The following is an 11,024-nucleotide window of genomic DNA, read 5'->3' as shown; positions in this document are numbered from 1 at the left end:
GTATAAACCAAAGTGACCTTTTAAGTGTGCCTTTTCATGGCATCTCATCATTATTTATAAATAGGATTCCTTTTTAATTTAAAGATTTGGATACCATCAGTGAGAAATTCACAAAATTTCCAAGTCTACTACTTGTAGAATCCTGACTTAGGTATATCATGGAGACAATTTGCCCCTTTAATAAACTCATTCGAGTGAGAGCAAAGACTTGGTTTTAATGAAATTTATACAATTGTGTCTGCCTTTAGGTTTTGTTTTCATTCAATTGTAGGGCCAAAAAGATCTCTATATTGGCCTTTCCATCTACTAATTAGGTATTTTTTTCAATAGAGGAAGACTTTTTTTTTTTTTTTTTTTTGGGATAACAAGCAAGAAAAGTTCATGATTAGATTGTTTTGTCTTAACAAAATTTGGGAACTGTTTCCCTACCATATAGACCAACTAGGAAGTTTCAGCTAGAACAAAATGAGGGACTGATAAATTAAACCATGAGGTTTTTGACTTGTGATGTATTTATTTAGAACAAAATGAGGGACTGATAAATTAAACCATGAGGTTTTTGACTTGTGATGTATTTATTTATTTATTTTAATGGAGGAAGACCTACTGTAACATTAGTGGTAGTAAAAAATGCAATTAACCCAATTTCTCTCACAAATTATTTTACATTTTTAACTTTTTATCTCCTTTTAATATATTTAATTTAATAGTTGAGATTGAGTATCTTTCAATCTATAGAAAAATGACATCTATCTAATCTAATTTAATCTAATATATTAAAGCAAAAGCCTTTAATGGGACTCTGCCATGTGTCATATATGAAGCTCTTAACGCTTGACACGTGGTGGACTATTTTGTACACATGTCAATTTTATTGGCTATCTAAAGGTGTCAACAATAATTTTGTAAGATCCGAACGAAATAGAGGAGCAGATAGTTGCCCGTTCCTTGAGTGTGGGTTGAAAATCCAAATACAAGATTTTGCTAAGTTTGCACACCTGCTTGATTGTGTCTTGAGGCATACAACCAAGCTGTATAGGTGGAGAAATATCATGCGAGAAAAGTGCAAACAGCTTCTTTGACAGCAAGCAGTGATAACACATGTTGGGGATATTACACAAAGTAATATGGAAGAATAAGGTTAACGCAAAAGACAAATAGAAAATAGATAACTTGGAGGCACAATATCGTTTTTCTTAGACAATATTTGCCCCCTACACTATTGTTGCTAAAGGGTTATCGCAAATTTGTCCATGCAGTTTTACGTTTTCGTGTAATTTTTTAAGACCGTTTGACACTCAAAAAGATTTTTTCTAGGTCAAACTGAGGCATTCTGACATGTCTAACTCACTTGTTTTCAAAAATCATCACTTGCATCATTGCTTTCAAAAATTGATCAAATCAAGTTTTTTTTTAAGACTCATAGATTTATGTTCCAAACTAGGGGCATTCGCCCATGCCTCATTCATATTCAAAGAACAAAAGATCATCATCTCAAAAAAAAAAAACAAAACATCATTGTCAAGATTTCCAAAAATCATGCATTCATTTTAAACTAGGGGCATTCGGTTCCACCTCATTCAAGTAAGTGCAAATTCCAACAGAGCCAAGCAAGAAGTTTAAATTAGTACTACAAGATTTCATCAAGTGAATTCTAAACTTGTCTTAGTTAAAGTTTCTACATGATCCAGGGTGATACCAAGGACAAAGAGCTAAACATGGGAAATAATACATGATTGTTTAAGGAACACTTCCTTTTGTTTTGTAGGAAAAATAAAAATACAAGTCATACATCATTAGGACTCCGAGTCCACCTGCGTGAGGATCTCCTTGATCCACCTTTAGAGGAGCCACCTTCAGTGTTTCCTTCCTGACTTGCGAAAAAGCGAGGATCGTACTGACGATTTTCAAGTTCAAGGCTCCTAATCCTTTCCTCTAAAGCTCTCCTAGTAGTGTCAGCAGTTTACATTCGATGTGCCTGAAAAGTCAGCAAAAGCCAAAGACACTCAAAAAGCAACATGGCATACCTAGATCGAATCATTAAGCACATATTGGGAGGACTGAGTGCGACCCAATGACTACAAGCCTCCAATCATCTGCATGCTTTCTTCCACAAGATCCACATCAACCTGAAACACAACTCTACTAGATTAAGAGCCACTCATCCAGTTAAGAAGAAATAAGGACAAAGAACTGAGCATTCAAAAACATACTGGATTGGGCCAAGGAACATTTGGTATGTGCTCTGGTCTAGTCAAAGGCATGGAACTATATATTCCATCAGGATTCATCACATCATACTGCCATGCCGGAAAATGAGGATAAGTCTCCATGAAGGAACTAGAAAAACTACCAGTATGATGAGGAGAGGGAATCTCTTCCTTTTCCTCTCCCCCTTCCTCTCCTTTAGAAGTAAGAGGTTGAAAGTCCAACATGCAAATATTGTTACCAAGCAGAAATATGGAAAAGGAATTTGCTGAACAAAAGTTTGACTTAGAAGGGAAGAGAAATACCATTTTGCCGACCAAGCAACCTTGTAGATGATCCCTAACAAATTCAAAATAATTTCCTTTTGCTCCTGCAACAATATAGCCATCACGGGCCCAAACAATCTCTTCATTAGCTAGAAAGTCAGCCAACCGAATAGTGTGACAAGGAGGAGTTGGAATTTTGGTAGGAGGATACACATGTTCAACTTGGGGTAACACCCGATCACCAAGATACCAATACTTTCCATGCCCACATTCAAACAATACTTGGTAGCCATTCATTTCTAGAGCCCGCTCACACTCAGCATACCCCTCACATCCAACCTAAGGATTTAAGTTCATTTGAAAAATCATAAAAAGGAACTTAGAAAGAGGAGAGACTGAATCATAACCAAGTGCCAAAGATTTAAAAAGGAGAAGAAAGAAGGAATTCACATCATCAATGGTCAGATTGTCAATCACCAAGCGCCAAATCTCCAAAGAACGCCTGAAGGGTATAGACAAACGATGTTTGGGCAACCAACAGAGAAATCCAGGAAAAATGCCAGTAACCTCCTCCCGAATTTCTGGACCAACCCTAAAATACTCATACATCTAGACCTGAAAACTTCACAACACCGTTACAACATAGCCAAAATGATTTTCCACAACTAACACATAGCCAAATAAATACCAAACCTCACTTGCCATACAAATGGAGCCCCACCCAAGCTTGAGAGGCTTTGCCTAGAAAGTTGGGTCATGAAATGCATCAGAGTAGCATAGGCCATGCTGCCCCAGTCATAATTTCAAATTTGTTCAATTTTTCTCAAGCTACCCAAATAGCGCAAATTCACAGTATTGCCTAAATCTGGACACAAGAAAGTCCCAATAAAAAGAAGCATGAACATACGGCACCCTTTGCTATAGTTTCACACTGGGGAATGTTTTCACATAGCCAAGACAGAGGAATATTGTTACTCCTCATTTTAGAAGGCATTACACCTAGAAGTTTCTTGAGCTCAGTTGAAGTAAGGGAATCATTGACAAGAATTCTTTACCACCCAACCTTAGACCAGTAATAACAAAAAAGTCATAAAGTGTCAACATCACCTCCCCAATGCCTGAAAAATGGAATGTACAGGTAGTGTCCAAGAAGCGCTCTATCAAGACAAGAAGTAACTGAAAATCTTTGTACTCATGTGTCTCATAATTTGACAAAGCTTCGAAGAAAGTGCCAAAGCTCACTTCATTGATGATGTTTTCGATGCTAGGAGACAATGATGCCCATGCACTTTTCAACATTTGGAGACTACCTCGACTCTTGAGACTCTGCAACATAAAAGTTCAGCTTATCAATTTCCATGACCAAAACCCACATGTCCAAAAAATTCCCATGCACCCAAAAAAGTCAATGTCCCACAACAAAAAATCAATGCCTCACCAAAATGTCACCACTACCAAATTTTACCACAACCAAAATTTTTGACATGTCCATACACAATTACCAAATTTTTTCATAGCCATGCATAAAGAAAAAAAATTCCTACATGACCAAGATAAAAATTCCCACAAGTTTGTGCACAAATAAATTCTCACATAGCCAAAATCATAACCATACAAATTTTCCAAGAATCAACATCACATACCCAACAAAATTTTTCCATAAGTCAAAATTTCATACCCACAAAATTTTTTCTGTATCCACAAAATTTTTCCATACTCATACCCACAAAATTTTACCATAAATTACACATGCCAACAAATCTTCCACATTCATCATGATTTTGTTCAACCAAGCCTACACAACAATTTTTTCACAATTTCAAAGCTCCCAAAATTCAAGCCAAAGTTCATCCAACAAACATCATACATTACCAACATTGCCAAAACTTCACAATTTCAAAGCTCCCAAAATTCAAACCAAAATTCGTCCAACAACATCACAAATTACCAACATTGCCAAAATTCCATAAGCCACCAACATTGTCCAAATTATACCATGACCAAAAGATACAACACTTAAAAAATGCTCCAAAGCCAACATTACAACATGATCAATTATACAATACCCCAAATTCCAACAAGATCACACAAAAACACAATGAAAATGCCTCAACATCAAATTTTCAATTCCAAATTTCAAATTGCAAATTCCAAACTCTAAACTTTCTTGAATCAAGTACAATTTTCTTTCAAATAATTTCATACATGCCAAAACTCATAGGATCGACAATAGTTCTTCTATGCCTTGTAGGATCGACAATAGCTCTCCTGCCTTCAAGGGATCGACCTTAGTTCTCCCAAAACTCATAGGATCAACAATAGTTCTCCTATACATTGTAGGATAGACAATAGCTCTCCTACCTTCAAGGGATCAACCTTAGTTCTCCCAAAACTCATAGGATTGACAATAGTTCTCCTATACATTGTAGGATTGACAATAGCTCTTCTATCTTCAAGGGATTGACTTTAGTTCTTAAACTCATAGGATCAACAATAGTTCTCCTATACATCATAGGATCCACAATAGCTCTCTACCTTGAAGGGATTGGCCTTAGTTCTCCTAAAATTCATAAGATTGACAATAGTTCTCCTATATATCATAGGATCGACAATAGCTCTCCTACCTTCAAGGGATCGACCTTAGTTCTCCCAAAACTCATAGGATCGACAATAGTTCTCCTATACATTGTAGGATGGACAATAGCTCTCCTTCCTTCAAGGGATCGACCTTAGTTCTCCCAAAACTCATAAGATCGACAATAGTTCTCCGATACATTGTAGGATTGACAATAGCTCTCCTACCTTCAAGGAATCGACCTTAGTTCTCCCAAAACTCATAGGATCGACAATAATTCTCCTATACATTGTAGGATTGACAATAGTTCTCCTAAAACTCATAGGATCGACAATAATTCTCCTATACATCATAGGATCGACAATAGTTCTCCTAACTTTAAGGAATCGACCTTAGTTCTCCTAAAATTCATAGGATCGACAATAGTTCTCCTATACATCATATGATTGTCAATAGCTCTCCTAACTTTAAGGGATCGACAATAGTTCTCCTATACATCATAGGATCGACAATAGCTCTCCTACCTTCAAGGAATTGACCTTAGTTCTCCAAAAACTCATAGGATCGACAGTAGCTCTCCTATCTTCAAAAGATTGACTTTAGTTTCTCCTTCAAGTTTCAAGTTTCAAATTCCAGTTTTAAATTTCAATCCAAAGTTCCAAATCCCAAGTTCCAAGTTTCAGACTCCAAATTCCAAGTCTCAAAATTCCAAAGTTTCAATTTTCAAAATCTCAAAATTTTAAATGAAAATTTCAAAACTTCCAAGTTTCAAAAATTAAATGTTTCTCAAAAGAAAAATCTTTTGTCAATTAAACTTTTCTTGATAAAGTTCAAATTAAGAGTGAGCAAATGAAAATCACACATCGCAGAAACAATGGAACCACGAAGCACCTATCAGTTAAAGTCTAATTCTAAATCTTGATTTTTTGCAGGCAACAATTCCAAATTGAGATCAAAGTAGAAAAAGAGCTTTAATCGACATTTCAATTCTAGATCAAAGTAGAAGAAGACCTTTGATGGCCATTTCAACAAATCCAGATCAAAGTAGAAGAAGACTTTTGATCGACATTTCAATTCTAGATCAAAGTAGAAGAAGACCTTTGATCGCCATTTCAACAAATCCAGATTAAAGTAGAAGAAGACCTTTGATCGACATTACAATTCCAGATCAAAGTAGAAGAAGACCTTTGATTGACATTTCAACTCCAGATCAAAGTAGAAGAAGACCTTTGATCAAACATTTCAACTCCAAATCGAAGTAGAAGAAGACCTTTGATCGACATTTCAATTTCAGATCGAAGTAGAAGAAGACCTTTGATCAACATTTCAATTCCAGACCAAAGTAGAAGAAGACCTTTGATTGACCTTTCAACAAATCCAGATAAAAGTAGAAGAATACCTTTGATCGCTATTCCAACAATTCCAGATTAAAGTAGAAGAAGACTTTTGATCGTCATTTCAACTATTCCAGATCAAAGTAGAAGAAGAACTTTAATTGCCATTGCAATTCCAGATTGAAGTAGAAAAAGACCTTTAATTTCCATTTCAACAAATCCAGATCAAAGTAGAAGAAGACATTTTGATAGGCCAAAAACAAATTGACCACTTGTGATAAATTAACCAATTAATTTAGCCAAGTGAATTAATTAAGTTAATTAACATGCAAACGCGTAGCGGCACAAACAAATCACCAATAAACTAAGTATGCAGCAGAAAATAAATTGACACGGTGATTTGTTTACGAATAGGGAAAACCAACACGACAAAAACCCCACCGGGTGATTTTAAGGTCACCACTCCCGAAATTCCACTATTATCACAACAAGCGGTTACAAGTAAAGGAATCCTAGTACCTTATACCAACCTATAGTTGAACCCTTACCCCAATACCCAATTGGACTTGTTCTGTAATGACAATTTCTCCTTTTGATGCACAGCTCCCAGTACGTGACTAACCAATTACGTGGATCACAGTACATGACTTCAATCACCAACTAGAGAAGGTTGTTGGCTGCAAAGTTTTTCAGTTTATCCAGATGATAAAGATCAAGAAGATGCTTAGTCACAAAACCCTACAGTGTACAAACACAGCAACTTCTTCACAAGAACGATGAACTAGGGCAAATTTTGTCTCCGGTCACAATTTTCTTGAACAAATTTTGCTCAACACTTGTGCAACTTGTAAACACTTTGACGGCCCTTAAAATAATCATTTTATATGTCTAGGGTTGTGAGAAAAGAAAACCTAAACACATAATCACAGATTGGAGTCAAAATAGAACTGAAACTCTGTTTTTCATAAACCTCGACAGATGTCTATCTGTCGAGTTGCTGTTGAGCAGCTGTCGAGCCACGGGCTGGAACAGCTTCTTAAGCTCGATAGATGGCTAGCTGTCAAGCTAGCTGTCGAGTTTTAATGACAGACACTTTTTCAGCTTGTTTCTTGGACAGACTCGCATGGCTTTAACACTTAATTTTGAAACAAAGTTTCTTGAAGTATTAAATACATTCTAGATCTATCCAAATACAAGTAAAATGTGTTTTGTCAAAGGATTAGTCAATTACATAAAATAGTGACATATGTTCTTAACAAGTGAATCACATATGTCCTAATAATCTCCTCCTTTGACAATCCGTGACAAAACCACAACAAATAAATGAGATATGAGAGAATTCATAAATCATTCAACTCATATTCACTTGTTGAATACAATAAAATCTATCCTAACACAAACTCTTGAAAAATTTTGTAAGAAGAGAGTTTATGGCAAGAAGGCTTTGACAACCTGTATTTCTATAACACTTTAAACAAAACTCATCAAGGCATCTTTGTGTGAAATAGAATTAATAGATTACATACAAGTATAAGAAGCATGTGCATAAAGAGAGAAAAGAAACAACACATGTAAGGGTAGGTGAAAGAAACATACATCAACATATAAAGAAAATAAGTACAATGTATGTCAATAATGGTCACAAGACCTAAGGTACAAGAATAAATATATCTCAAATAGAAAGAAAAGAAAAAGATACAAGTAATCCTCACTACATCCCTCAAAAATCAACATTCCCTCTAATAAAAATGTCCTATACTAACTCTCCCCTAAGGAATGATTACTCTCATATCCAAAACTACTTCCTCTTTTTGTCATGAGTGACAAAGAGTAAGAGTGTCAAGTAGACAACTCATTGGTAGAGCTAGCATCTCCATCATCATCATCATTGGAAGCATCATCGTCATCGTCATCATCATCATCATCATCATCATCATCCTCATCCTAAGAATCAAAAGCCACTAGAGGAGGTGAAGGAAAAGCCTCAGGAGCGAAGCCACCCATAATCGCCTGCCGCCGTGCAATACGACCGACACAAACGTTCACCTGATACAACTCTATAGAGAGTGTATCAAGGCAAGCATCCATGCACTGTAACTGCGCCATAATGTCCCCGAGTGACACATCGCTCGTAGAAGATGAGGGAGCAGATCGAGATGGAGCTGAACGAGAGGAAGAAGCTGCTGAATCCAATTGTCGTGACCTAAACTGCGCCTCGCTATGTTTAATGGTAGCAGCGTCTATGGCACACATGACAGAAAAGTGGTCGGAAGAGGGAAAAGGAACAGAAAAATGGCATAAAATCCGCATGATAGCCGAAGGGAAAATGAGCTTATCACGGGTAGCCGTATCCCTATACACATCTATAATAGAAATAATAAAATGCGAAGGAAAATCTATAATGAGGTGCTCTAACAAAGAAAGCAAAAATCAAGCACGAGACTCTGTGATAGAGTTATAGTGAGAGAGTGGGTGCCAAACAAAAGTCATCACCATGTTAATGAATCTAGGACCTTTAGCAAAGGCTTTACATGGTGTAAACTGACGATCACCCCAATCAGAAGGGCGCTCGTAGAAAGCAGAAATCATCTCGTCTTTGGACACAGTCCTCAAACGCTCACATCCGGGGTAGTCAGGATGCTCTATCCTCAAAACACGGAGCATATCGGATACCAACTTCCGTGACAACAATACGCGTACCTCGAACGCTAGTATGAAAGAGAGGTACTGAAGAATTAAGTCCATGCATGTTAGAGTAAAACTCCTAGATTAGCATGGAAGGACATGTGACCGAGACGTCATACAATGACTCCCAACCCCGATTGTGAATGACATTGGGTAGGTCAGTGTCGGCGAAGTCTGCCAAAATGACTCGGTGTTCTGAATGAACACCTTGTCGAGAAAAGTTCTCCGAGAAGTCCTTTCGGGCATCCTCATCACGGAACCAAATAGAAGATGGAGTAGGATCAGATGAATACGATGCCCCAGAAGGAAGAGGGTTCCGGGACAGAGCTGACTTACGTTTAGGTTCCATAAACACGACTAATGTAAACAAAAAAGAGAGGGAGAGAGAGAGAGACAATCAAAAAAGTCCCAACACATTGCAAATATAGCAAGTATATTGAAAATAGAGTACGTATGCATGGGGAATGCATGAACATGTGACATGCAAAAGAAATTGCATCATGGGCTCATCCCAATCCAATCCTACCAGCACACAATCAATTTACACACATCTAAATGCATGATAATACTCTTATAATGCTTATGTGATGCATTGCATGAGATTGTAAACTCATTTAAGTAAAAACTCATCCCAAAATTTCAACAATAACTCATCAATTTTGAAAAACCCCAAAATTTTTCAAAAACCCCAAAACCTAGGTTTCAATACATTAAATGCATGTAAATGAGAGATTAGAAACATACCAAGTGAAGAAAAAAAACTTGAGAAAGCTTGAAGAATACTTGGAATTGAGGTTTGGAGTGAGAAATAGTGTTTAGGGAGGTGAGGAGACAAAGCTATCAAGAGAGAGATCGAGAGAAATGAAAACCAGATTGTACAAAACCTATATATAGAGGTTCAGTAAATCTCGACAGACAGAGGTGTCGAGACAAGTGTCGAGCCAAGTGTCAAGAAACAAGGCGTCAACAGATGCAGCTGACGAGAGGTGTCAAGGAAGAATTCATCAAACACGATTAAAGAAGTTCAATCGATCCACCAGCTGTCGAGAAGCTATCAAGGATCTAGGAACTTTCTCGATTGACCTATATAACTGTCGAGAAGGTGTCGAGATTGCGATAAGAAATAGCTTAAGAGCCCGACAGACAGCCAGGTGTCAAAGAGGTGTCGAGATTACTTAAAAACTGTTTTTTAGGAGGGAAAAAACACAGATATGAATGCAATCAAGCATGCAATTCAACTAAGAATCCAATCAACATTTTAAACTCTCAGAATCATCTCTCAACAGCAATTTTAAGCACAAAGATCCCAAAAACACACACACTAAACAAGTCTAACAAATTTTATATTTTAAAAACAAGTCAAGATAGTTTAGTGAGCATACATTAACACATGTAAAACCTTGTGATGGTCAAATCACATTGTACCTGCACATGTATCAAGAGTAGCAAAGAATATTGCGTGTTATGTGTTAAAAACATTGCAAGATTACATAAGTGTCTACATGTTATGACGATTTGAGATATGATAAAATCGCTTTAATTCACACACAATCATAACTGTTTGATATGGACTATCACCTTCAAGGTACATCCTATAACTCCCACATCTCCTAGAATACATGCTTGCAATCATATTTAAAGTATTTTGATTTTTTTGCTTTTTATTTTTCGTTGCATATTTTTCTTTTTAAGCAAATCATGCATGGGCATATAAGAGAGAGAAAAGAAATACCCAATGATGTTAAGCATTTGACATTCCAATTTTGCTATGCCGAAGCACACAAATGTCATTGACATTGCACTTTTGCTATGCCGAAACATACAAATGTCATTTCATGATTGGCGGGCAACAGTGGTGAAATGGTTATTTATGCCTTTCTCTTAGGATTTTCTAGTCCTTCCCGTAAAAAAGAGTGATACAAGTGTTAAGTACAAGAGATCACTTAACCTTACTCA

The sequence above is a fragment of the Quercus robur genome, chromosome 8 (assembly GCF_932294415.1).
Source record: "Quercus robur chromosome 8, dhQueRobu3.1, whole genome shotgun sequence".
NCBI lineage: Eukaryota > Viridiplantae > Streptophyta > Magnoliopsida > Fagales > Fagaceae > Quercus > Quercus robur.
Note: the sequence above shows the minus strand (reverse complement) of the source record.